The 12,620-nt window shown below is 47.8% G+C and overlaps 1 long non-coding RNA gene across 2 annotated transcripts in view; it reads left to right on the top strand.

The window, feature by feature from the left end:
• Positions 1-10,595: 10,595 nt before the first annotated feature.
• The window catches only part of LOC133772056 (uncharacterized), a 58,363-nt gene continuing 56,338 nt past the window's right edge, over positions 10,596-12,620 (top strand). For both annotated transcript variants that reach the window (XR_009867682.1, XR_009867681.1), the window contains exon 1: positions 10,596-10,653. This is a non-coding gene — a long non-coding RNA (uncharacterized LOC133772056). The remainder of the gene's footprint in view (positions 10,654-12,620) is intronic.

Raw genomic sequence — 12,620 nt, 5'->3', positions numbered from 1 at the left:
AGCACCTGGCTCCTGCCTTCGGATCAGTGGGATGAGCTGGCCGCAGCGGCCATTGGAGGATGAACCAACAGCAAAGGAAGACCTTTCTGTCTGTCTCTCTCTCTCTCTCTCACATCACTATCCACTCTGCCTGTTAAAAAAAAAAACAACAAAACAAAACAAAAAAACACAGAAAGAATTGTGAAAATAATCCTGGACTATTTTCAATAACCACATGGTTGGAGACCATGGTAGACCAGGAGTGTGTCCCAGATTCTCCGTAGGGAAGTCTTCTTGTTGCTGGAACTGGATGCCATGTTGCCTGGGGTCATGCTCTTCCTGGCGTAGTCCATATCTGGTGACCAAGTAGGACAGGACTATAAATTCTGGTCAGTGAGACATCTGTGAAGGGCATCGTCCACTCCAGAACTCTCTGCTGGACTGGTCCAGGTTCTGGGGAGTCTGGTTGTGCCATAAGTCATAACACATTGATCTGGCTTCTGCCTAATTCTTACTGCTTTCCTTTTTGTTTCTCTGCTGTACCCCAAACTCCATTTCAGTGTCATCTTCTGGAGAACCCAGTCTGTGACAGATGTATTATTATTAGTACTATTATTTGGAGAACTTTATATGTGTGGATTGAGGTAAAACAAATGAAGTATTGTATTCTTATTACATTTATTTTTTGTCAAAATCAGAATTTTGGGAGTAGGAGAAAGGAGTTTTAGGGAAAGAAAATGAAGATTTAAATAAAAACTCTGGAGATTTAGACTTTGGTTTTGATGATTAATGTGAACACATGCTGCATTTTATATTTAAAATATAAATTTCAGTGGTAGATGTTTGGTGCAGCTGTCAAGTCACTGCTTGGGACTCCTGTATCCCATATTGGAGTGTCTGGTTTGAGTTTTGGCTACTCCACTTCTGGTTCCAGTTTCCAGTTATGCCCACCCATGTAATTGGGTCCCTGTCACCCACTTGGGAGACCAGATTTAATTCCGGGTTCTTGGGATCAGCCTGGCCCAGCTGTGGCTGTTGTGGACATCTGGGAAGTGAACCAGTAAAGGAAAGATAACTATCAGTCTGTCTTTCTTTGTTCTCTGTCTCTCTATCTTTCAAATAAAAGAAAATAAATACAAATTAAAATACATATTTTACTATCAGTGAGATTTGCTGCTTAAAAACGTCCCAAGGGGCCGGTGTTGTGGCATAGTGGGTAAAGCCTCCAGTACCATATGGGTGTCGGTTCAAGTCCTGGCTGCTCCACTTCCAATCCAACTCTCTGCTATGGCCTAGGAAAGCAGAAGATGGTCCAAGAACTTGACCATGAGGGAGACCAGAAAGAAGCACCTGGCTCCTGGCTTCAGACTGGCCTAGCTCCAGCCATTGTGGCCACTGGGGGAGTGAACCAGTGGATGGAATATCTCTCTCTCTCCCTCTCTCTCTCTCTCTCTGTAAACTCTGCCTTTTGAATAAATAAAAAAAAATCATAAAAAAGACTACCAGGGTGGTATCAAAGGAACTTGGAATCAATGTGAATTACACTTTCACTGAAGAAAGATGAAAAAATTTGATAATGAATAAGGATAATCACTGAAAAATATTCAGATACTTCAGATATTGTTCAAATCTGTAAGTTCATGATGACACTAAAGAAAAAAATGCCACTGATCATCTCTGGCAATGCGAGGGATCTGACTCATATGTTTTTGTGTTTTTTTTCTTTTAAGATTTATTTATTTGAAAAAGTTACACAGAGAAGGAAGGTGAGGTAGAGACAGAGAGAGAGGTCTTCCATCTGATAGTTCACTCCCCAGTTGGCCGCAACTGTGGGAACTTGGTTTCAGGTGTGACAATATTGCTCTTATTTTTTAAAGATTTATTTACTTACTTGTAAGTCAGAGTTACACAGAAAGAAAAGTAGAGGCAGAGAGAGAGAGACAGAGAGAGAGAGAGAGAGAGAGAGAGAGTCTTCCATCTGCTTGTTCACTCCCCAGATGGCTGCAATGGCTGGAGCTACACTGATCCGAAGCCAGGAGCCAGGAGCTTCTTCCCGGTCTCCCATGTGGGTGCAGGGGCCCAAGGACTTGGGCCATCTTCTACTGATTTCCCAGGCCATAGCAGGGAACAGGATTGGAAGTGGGGCAGCCAGGACTGGAACCAGTGCCCATATGGGATTCTCACACTGCAAGCGGCAGCTTTACCTGCTACGTCACAGCTCTGGTCCCTATTCTCTTTTTTTTTGAAGAGCTTTCTTTACTGCTGCTGAAATTCATGGCTGCAGTCAGCCAACAACGATAACCATAGCCAGCTGATAGGTCTCTGCTCTGCCTTGTGTCTGCACCTCTGCTTCCAGAAGTCTGCTCCTGAGTCTTGTGTCAGTCCCTGCTCAGGAAACTCAGATCCAACTGAGGCTGAGTTGAGATCTGAGCGCTGCACGGGAGCCAGCCATACAGACAGCACTGGAAGGAGCATGGGCTTGAAAGGAGAGTGAATTACCCAATAGGAAAAACCAGTCATGTCCATTTCAAGCCCACAGGGGCTGGCTCTGAAAGATGCAGACGGAAGGATGCACTTTTCTCTCAGTAAGCGTTCTTACAATTGCTTTCCTGTTATCATCGTTTCTCCTGTAAATGGATGTAATATGTAATTATTTTAATTGATTTTCCTTGCCCCTGCCTCCATGCACTGCAAACTTTTTATGAGAAGGAACTGGCAGGCACTGTGGCTTAACAGGCTAATCCTCTGCCTTGCGGCGCTGGCACACCGGGTTCTAGTCCCGGTTGGAGCGCTGGATCCTAACCTGGTTGCCCCTCCTCCAGGCCAGCTCTCTGCTATGGCCCAGGAAGGCAGTGGAGGATGGCCCAAGTCCTTGGGCCCTGCACCTGCATGGGAGACCAGGAGAAGCACCTGGCTCCTGGCTTCGGATCAGCAAGATGTGCCGGCTGCAGCGGCCATTGGAGGGTGAACCAACAGCAAAAAGGAAGACCTTTCTCTGTCTGTCTCTCTCTCTCTCACTATCCACTCTGCCTGTCCAAAAAAAAAAGGAGGAACTGTGGTGCTGGTACTGTGGCACAGCAGGTAAAGCCATCCTCTGCAGTGCCAGCATCCCATATGGGCACTGTTTCAAGTCCCAGCTGCTCTACTTCCAATCCAGTTCTCTGCTATCACCTGGGAAAGCAGAAGAAGATGGCTCAGGTCCTTGGGCCTCTACACCCAAATGGGAGACCCGGAGGAAGCTCCTGGCTCCTGGTTTCAGAACGGTACAGCTCTTGCCATCATGGCCAAATGGGGAGTGAACAAGCAGATGGAAGACCTCTCTCCCTCTCTCTCTCTCTCTCTGCCTCTCCTCTCTTTGTAACTCTGACTTTCAAATAAATAAATCTTTTAAAAAAAGGAGGAACTGTTCCAAACTGCTATTTCTAAATTATATTAAATTCTACAAATGTGCACTGAATGCATACTATATCCAAAACAATTTGCTAAGCGCTGGAAAACAAATTATGATTGTTTAAGAGGCCTTTAGAGGACAGTGGATGCAACAGGTATACATAAGTGGTTAGTATAAGACTGACCAAGTGGAGCAGGTGTTTTTGGCCTAGCGGCTAGAACACTCATATCCCACATTAGAGTACCTGGGTTCAATCCTTGCCTCTAGCTCCTGGCTCCAGTTTCCCTCAAGTGCACACCCTGGGAGGCAGCAAGTGATGGCTCAAGTAATTGGTTCCTGCCACCCACGTGGGGGATCTGGATTGAGTTCCTGGCTTCAACCTCAGCCCAGCTCTGACCATTGTGGACATTTGGCCACAGTCGTGAGGATGCCCCCAGCCCATACTGAAGGGCCTGGGTTTGAGTCTTGCCTCTGTTTTCCATTCTAGCTTCCTGTTAATGTGCATCCTGGCAGGCGGCAGGTAATGGTTCAAGTACTTGGGTCCTTGCCATGGGCGTGGGGAACCGGAATTGAGATCTAGGCTCCTGGCTTTGGCCTGGCCCAGTCCCGAGCAGATGTGAGATCTCAGTCTCTCTCTCTCTCTCTCTCTCTCTCTACCTCTACCTCTACCTCTCTATCTCTCTCTCCCTGTCTCTGACTGACTCTCATTTCTGCTTTTCAAATAAATCAATCAATAAAAATTAGTTTGTGGCCCATCTGTTCGAAAATATTGTCTTAGAGATTATTTAGTCCAGCGCCTCTGTCTGCTTATTTTCCAACCCTTCAGTTTTACGGAAAAGAGAACCAAGGCTCAGAGAGAGGGTTTGGCTTACCTTGGCCACACACTGGCCCTAGATTTCTCCCTATTCACTCCACGTGGAGCCCAATGTCTTTTCCCAGTGCTTCCCATGGCAACCTGTGGGCCCTTTTTGCATGTTGTGTTCTTTGTCTGCAGAGGTCTCCAATCCATTTCACATTTGCGTCTCTCTCCTCTTGTGCTCAGTCACAGCACTCCATGGTAGAACCTTCCCTAACCACCCTGGGGGGCATCAGTCACTCCTCTTCTTTACCAGTGATTATTTCAAAAATCAGCCTTAATAAGATACAATTTACACACAGTGGAATGTGCTCCTTGCACTCTACGGTTCAGTGAGTTTTCCCATGTATACAGGTGCATATTCCCCACCATAATCAATGCTTAGAGAACGCCCCTTACTCAGAAAGTTCTGTCCTGCTCTTTCCAGTTAATCACTCCACCTCTATCCCAGCCCTCAGCAATCCCTGACCTGCCTTCTCTCACTATAGATTAGATGGGTGTTTCCCAGAATTTTCCAGAGACAGGATCAAACAATAGCTGCTCTCTTGTCTCTAGCTTCCTTTGCTTTGTGTTAAGGGTTTTGAGGTTTCTCTATGCTGCTATGTGGTTCAATAGTTTACTTTTGGTCTGAATGGAACACTGATCATTAAGCTATTCACTTGCTGTTGGACACTGGGCTTGTTCCCGCTTTTTAGTGCGACTGTGTACTTCCTCTATGTTTCACATGGACTTCCACTATGGTAACTTTTTGTATCAACTGTCATGATCATTTGGTGTGTCCACCACACATATATATGGGCTACAGTGGGACATTTGAACACATGTATACAACGTGTTCTAATCAAACCAGGGCAACCAGCAGTTCCTTTTCTTTGAAATTGTTTTATAATTGGAGCCTTGGAGCATCTTCCTTTTATTTTTTTTAAAGTTTATTTAACATACACTAATTTTATGTATTTCATGTATACAGAACTAGGAACATAGTGATACTTCCCACCCTACCCTCCCTCCCTCCCATGACCCCACCCTTCTTCCTCCTTCTTCTCCTATCCCCTCTCTTAATTTTTACAATGATCTACTTTCAATTTACTTTTACTCATAATATTAACCCTACACTGCCATCTAGGTATATTATCAAGACAGGAACACTCCCCAAAGAAAGCCGTAGCCTGAGATGCCATGAGTGTGTTAGGACCCAAGAGTCTGAATGCATAAAGAGGGAATGGCAGGTTGTGTTTTGTGAGGAGCACACATGTTAAGAATCCATGAGTTGTTTTGTAGTCATTGATACAGTGTGGGAGCTGTTTACAGCACAGAAGATGACAGTCATCACAGACCAGGGTTTATTTGGGGTTGGCTTGTTTTCAGTGAGCCAGCCTAGTGCACTCACAGGTGGAGTAATTCTATTCATCAGGAGTGGCAACCCTCAGAGAGCTCTGTGCCATAGTTCAACTGGGGGAGTGCCATCTGACATTCCATAGAGCCTGGGTTTGGAATGCCTTGGATCCTCTTTGCTTCAGGTCTGTGCTCACAGAACCAACTTCTGCTTGGAGAAAGAATATCACTACTAAAAACAAAACACCCCAATAACGTTTGAAGATACTCATGGAAGACTAGAACAGTTCATTTGCTATATAAGCACACTCCTGCTGAATAACAGATTATTATGAAGGGTGGAAGGCAGCCATTCGTTATTTTAGCAAGCAACAATTAGTTTTCCAGAAAAGGATAAAGGTGGGTTGCATCTACTGAAAAGCCAAACGTCGTGGCTAACCGTGTTAAGCATCCGTGAGCATCGCTATTCAGGAATTTGTGCCAGGGCCATCAGCAGGCCATGCTCTCTGACAGATCTCTCTCTCTCTCTCATTACAGATTCATTTACTTAGTTGAAAGGCAGAATTATATACAAGTAGAGGCAGAGAGAGACACACACAGAGAGAGAAAGGTCTCCTATCTGCTGGTTCACTTCCCAGCTGGCCACAATGGCCAGAGCTATGCTGATCCCAAGCCAGGAGCCAGGAACTTCTTCCGATTCTCCCACATGGGTGCAGGGGCCAAAGGACTTGGGCCAGCTTCTGCTGCTTTCCCAGGCCATAGCAGAGAGCTGGATCAGAAGTGGAGCAGCTGGGGTTTCAACCGGCGCCTATATGGGATGCCATCATTGCAGACCCAGACTTTAATCCACGGTGCTACAGCGCCGGCCCCTGACAGATCTCTCTTAAAATAGAGCAGCTGGAAATATTCTGTTTGTTACAAGGAGACTGGAAAATGAGTCAGTCAGGTGAGCTGGACTCAAGTCATGGGATATTCTTTTTTTTTTTTTTTTTTTGTCTTTGACAATGGCTTCACTCCTAATTACAACAGCAACCTTGTGTTCCTTATAACAACTTATAAAACTAGGGAAGCTAAAAGGAAAAGCAAAAGCCATTTCTCTACCATCTAAAGACAGCTGTTCTTACTTTTGGTGCACAGATGGTACCTGAGTTATGATGGGTGAATATTTCAACTTTCTGGTGGTGCAAATGTGGTAAGGGCTGAATTGAGTCCATAGTTTGAATTTTGAGGCTTGACCCTTCCCCACATAGGGATCTGTATGTGATACACTGTATCCTCTCTGCAGATGCTGGCCAGTGGCAGTGAGTGCAGCTCCCAGGCAGCCCCTGGTCACTGTGGAAACCACGGACACCCTACAGTGCGCTATGTTTGCTCAGCCTGTGGTTGGAATTCTTTCATCTATAAATCCTCTTTCTTTATGGTATAGGGAAAAGTAAGACATTTTTCCTCTTCAGTACTTTCATGATATTTGTAGTCCCCAAAATTCTGGAGTTCCGCCCCCTGCTATACACTAAGCAATTCTCCTTTTCTGGCAGACATTTAGAATTTAACTGAATACTAACATTTTTTTTACCAGGAGGTACTGTCAAATTCCACAAGAGCCCAGTCCTGCAAGCAATAATTAACAGCATATCCAGGTTGCTTTTATGTTTCTGTTTGATCAACTACAAATCAGAGGGTCCCGGGGGGGACTGGCACTAAGGCATATCAAGTAAAGCGTCCACCTGTAGTGTCACCATCCCATATGGACACCAGTTCAAGTACTGGCTGCTCCACTTTCAGTCCAGCTCTCTGCTGTGGCCTGGGAAAGCAGCAGAAGATGTCCCATGTGCTTGGGCCCCTGCACCCATGTGGGAGACTTAGATGAACCTCTTGGCTCCTGGCTTCAGCCTGGTCCAGCTTTGATAGTTGGGGCCCATTTGGGGAGTGAAACAGTGAATGGAAGATCTCTCTTTCTCCCTCTCTCTCCTCCTACCCCCTGTAACTCTGTCTTTCAAATGAATAAATAAATATTGAAAAAGAAAGGTCCAGGGGTTGTATTTCCAGTAAGTTACATTGACATAGCAGTACAATAATTTGTCTGCCACCCAATGAATCATGGCTGTGCACTCTTTAAAGTCTGGATTCCACCCCAAAGGAAATGATATGGAGAATAAATAAACCCTTTCATTGATTTGATTGATGATTGTCCTGAAATCTAGAATCAAAATCTGGTCTGTGGTATTCCTATATAAAGATATAGAGGGAAAAACCAACTCAAACTGACACTCCATTTTCCTATTATCATTCTGCAAGAAAGATCATATCTTCTCTTTAAAAGAGAGAGAGAGAGAGAGAGAGAGAGAGATGAGAGAGATACCTAGAGAGTGAGGGAGAGCTCCTATCTGCTGGTTCATTCCACAAATGCTCCAAGACCTGGGGCTGGGGTAGGACCAGAGATGGGAGCTGAAACGCCACTTGGGTCTCCCATGTGGTTGGCCAAGACCGGAATACTTAAGCCATCACCTGCTGTCTCCTTGACTGAACATTAGCAGGAAGCTGGGATCACAGCGGAGCCTCATCTCAAACCCAGGCACTCTGATGAGGGTTGTGGCTGTCTTTATCAGTGCCTTAACCAGTAGGTTAAATGCCCACCCCAGTCCTTCGTGATTTTATGGTGCCTTCTTGGACAGGCATGATTGAAGCACAGGCAAAGATGTGGATTGACAATCTCTCTGTCTCTCCCCCTCTCTGTCTATAGCTCTGCCTCTCAAGTAAATAAACCTTATTAAAAAAAAAAAAAAAAGAAGGGGAGACTAATCAAAGAGCTTATGGGTCATATATTTGATAGATAATTCACATAGCGGGTACACGCCAATGAGTAATAGCTCAATTAGGACAGAAGGAGCCCTTTGTGGAAGATAAAGTCGCATTAAGGAAAGAGGTGTATCTTTCATACATTGTTCTCAGGAGATGTGTCATCCAACACAGAGGAGATTCACAGACGTCCCTTGATGCTTTTGAATGGGGGTGTTGCTAGCAAAGTTTAGATGAACTCCGAGACCAGTGGTGTTTGGAAAAGCAGGTGACAGGGTGTGGGCTGACACCACCTGAGCTCTCTGTGTGCCAAACTCTTGCATTTACATGCATTTTGAACTCCAGTAGGTGTGGACAGCAGCTCACATATAGGACCTGAGAAGTGGTAATGTATACTTCCCACTGGGAGAGAATGTTCCTGCCATGTTCTCACACATGGTGTCCCAGAAGCTGTGAAGTCACATTGTCCAGGGGAGGGTGAGTCCTCCCAACTCTTGCCACAGCAAAAGGTATGTCACTCACACAGCAAACTATGCGTTTGCAATCATTTCAAAGCTCCCTAAGTCTGCTATTTACCTAGCTGTGTGTGGTAGTCTGGGCCTGAGTCCTAGCTGTTAAACCACATTAACAATGCTTTGCTGAAGAATTCAGATTCTACACACACTCACACATGATTTTTTTTTTTTTTAAGATTTTATTTATTTGAGAAGACAGAGTTAGAGAGAGGTAGAGACAGACAGAGAGAGAGGTCTTCCATCTGCTGGTTCACTTCCCAAATGACTACAGCAGCCGGAGGTGGGCTGATCAGAAGCCAAGAGCTTCTTCCAGGTCTCCCACATGGTGCAGGTGCCCAAGCACTTGGGCCATCTTCCACTGCTTTCCCAGGCCATTAGCAGGGGCTGGATTGAAAGTGGACCAACTGGGCTGCAGGCTGGGGCTTTAACCTGCTGTGGCACAGTGCCAGCCCCCAACACACATAATGCTTATTGCAGACTGATTTGTTTAGGAGCAGATCTTTAAATACATTTCTCATGTAGATCACATATATTCAGTTTTTGCACAATGTTCAATATTCTCACCTAGGTGTTCTCAGATACTGCCTTTTCAGATTGTGTAGCTCGGGGGCGGCCGTTGTTGAAAATTAAATACCATAACCTACCTGTGGGTGCTCGGGATGCGGGAAATCATGGCAGTCTCTCGTGCATCTGCAGGGGGCACGCTGCACTGCACTGTGAACCTGCTTTAATTCTGTTTAAGCCAAATGGCAAGAAAACATGAAAAAACCTCGCGGCTCTCCGCTCAACTCCTGTAGCTGGCGGCAGCAGATTGACTCTGCATAGCACCCCCCCCCCCCCCTCCTGGACCGCGGGCACCATAGCAGCACAAAAGCAAAACGAAGTCGCTGTCACTCATTCCCCCTCTCCCCTGGCACATGGCTCTGGCTGCCCAGGAGCCATTCCCCGTGCGGGGGGCAGCGGCCAGCGCCGCAGGGCCGTCTTTGTGGTCCACGTGGGCACACAGAGAACAGATCAGCCAGCCGTAGAGCACCCGACACCCCAAAATGAGGCTGGGCCACACGGTGCCACTGCGTGCTTCTCCACGGTGCTGGGCAGTGCTAACGCCAGGTCCCGCCCAGCCTCTCCTCGGGGCCGTGGGGGGGAGACCAGGGGGGCCGCAGGGAGCGATGAGACCCCTACCCCCCCTCCCAGCGACCCCGCCCCAAGTTGGATGTATGCGTGGTGGGAGAGTGATTTCTGCAGGGTGACTGGGGGTGGCCGGGTGGGCGCCGGCCTAGTTCTGGGAAAAGGCGGGGAGTGGGGAGAAGCCCTTGTTGGGCGCACAGAGAGGTGAGGGCAAGAACGCAGGGAGCCGCCCCGCCGTCCGGTTCGGTTCGGGCGGTTGGCGGTGCCCGCGCGCATGCGCGGCTGCAAGACGCCCGGCACGGGGTGGGGGGGAGATGCGCGCGCAGCCAGTTCTCCCGCGGCTCCCCCGCCTGCGCGTGCCGTGGCCGTTGGCCGCTCAGAGTGCCCGTCCCGGTGCCGCGCCCGCTCCTCCTGGTCGGCCGGCCGAGGCGTGAGGTGGGATGGGCGCCGCGCTGACGTTGCCCGGGATGCGGGCAGGTTCGGCCTCCGCCGCCGCCGCCGCCTCGCCGGCCTCCGGGGTTTGTGTGGACACACCGGGCGGCGGGCGGCGACAGACCCGCCGTGCGCTCAGCGAGCAGCCGCCCAGCGCCCGGCGCCCAGCCCGGTGCCGCGGCTCGGCGCGGCCCCCCAGCCAGCGCCCCCACCCGGAGCCGGTGAGCGCCCCGGCCGCCGCCCTCACCTGACAGGTTGTGTGTGACGAGTTTTCCCTCGGCGGGGCGGCCCCAGCGCGGGGCCTGAGGCGCTGGGGCGGCCGGCGAGACGCGGGCTCCGCGGGGCGGGCGCGGTGTTACCACCTTTATTTTTTCCAGATGCCAGTAATTTTGTATAAAATTATTTATCCATATTTAGTATATTAAATTTAGTATAAAAATTATTTGATCTTGTGGGGACCCTAAGAGAGTGTCAGGACCCGTGGAGACATGGACCATGCTTTGAGAATCTGTAGATTTAAATTATAAAGAGGATTTCCACAAGACTTTGATTAGGAAGGGAAATGGTACTGAGGATATCTAGTCTTTCCTGCTCTGGGGAAGGCCTTATTAAAAAAAAAAAAATACTAAGTACTATAAAGTTCATTCGCAGAAAATTGAGAGATTTTGTAATGGTTGTAGTCAGGAGCCAATTGACATGGAGGAATTACAATAATCTGAAATGACACTGTCTAAGAATAAAAACCAGATTTGGTTGTACATTTCTGTTGACATGTGCAAATTAAGTATTAAATACTGAAAACCTCAACTAATCTCTAGCTCATAAACTAAAAACAAAACAAAACAAAACAAAAAAAAACCCAACCCTACTTTGTTTCCCCTTGTAATCTCCATTTACTTCTCACGTATTTCAATTTATGATGAGTGTGAGCTATTTTAGGGAGAGGTGCCCAGCACTCGCTGGCTTTGCCTCATGTCTTTTCTATGATTTTAAAAAGATTTATTTATTTATTTAAGAGGCAAAGTTACAGACAGAGGGAGAGACAGAGAGATCTTCCTCTGCTGGTTCACTCCCCAAATGGCTGCAATGGCCAGAGCTGGGTTGATCCGAAGCCAGGAGTCAGGAGCTTCTTGTGGGTCTCCCACATGGGTGCAGGGCCTCAAGAACTTGGGCCATCATTAGCAGGGAGCTGGTTCGGCAGTGGAACAACCAGGATATGAAGCAGCATCCATTGGGGATGTGGGCATTGCCAGTGGCATCTTTACCTGCTATGCCATGATGCTGGCCTGGTATTGCCAGCATCAGCTTACCTGTGCCGCGACACTGGCCCCATATCCACTTTTGATGTTAGTAATTTGAATCTTCTTTTTTCTTAATCTTCCTTAAGGTTTGCCTTTGTTTTGGGTGGTGGCTTAGCCCGCTGCACCGCCTTACCAGCCTCTCTGTGAATTTTTATATCTAGTTAGATCTAGTTGCCAAGTCCTCTATTTCTTTACTTTTGCCTGGTTGTTCTGTTCTTATTGGGGTGGTGGTTGCGGTGTATTGAGAACCCTAACTATTGTTGTAGAACAACTTCTGCATTTTTAAGTTTTTAAAATTATTTTATTTAACCATTTTCTTTCTTTACTTTTTTTTTTTTTTTGACAGGGAGTGTGGATAGTGAGAGGGAGAGAGAGACAGAGAGAAAGGTCTTCCTTTTTGCCGTTGGTTCACCCTCCAATGGCCGCTGCGGCCGGCGCATCGTGCTGATCCGAAGCCAGGAGCCAAGTGCTTCTCCTGGTCTACCATGCGGTGCAGGGCCCAAGCACTTGGGCCATCCTCCACTGCCTTCCTGGGCCATAGCAGAGAGCTGGCCTGGAAGAGGGGCAACCGGGATAGAATCCGGCGCCCCAACCGGGACTAGAACCCGGTGTGCCGGCGCAGCAAGGCAGAGGATTAGCCTGTTAAGCCACGGCGCCGGCCTTTTTTTTTTTTTTTTGACAGGCAGAGTGGACAGTGAGAGAGAGACAGAGAGAAAGGTCTTCCTTTGCCTTTGGTTCACCCTCCAAGGCCGGCGCGCTGCGGCCGGTGCACTGTGCTGATCCAATGGCAGGAGCCAGGTGTTTATCCTGGTCTCCCATGGGGTGCAGAGCCCAAGCACTTGGGCTGTCCTCCACTGCACTCCCTGGCCACAGCAGAGAGCTGGCCT

The sequence above is a fragment of the Lepus europaeus genome, chromosome 12 (assembly GCF_033115175.1).
Source record: "Lepus europaeus isolate LE1 chromosome 12, mLepTim1.pri, whole genome shotgun sequence".
NCBI lineage: Eukaryota > Metazoa > Chordata > Mammalia > Lagomorpha > Leporidae > Lepus > Lepus europaeus.
This window is presented reverse-complemented; position numbering and strand designations above follow the sequence as displayed.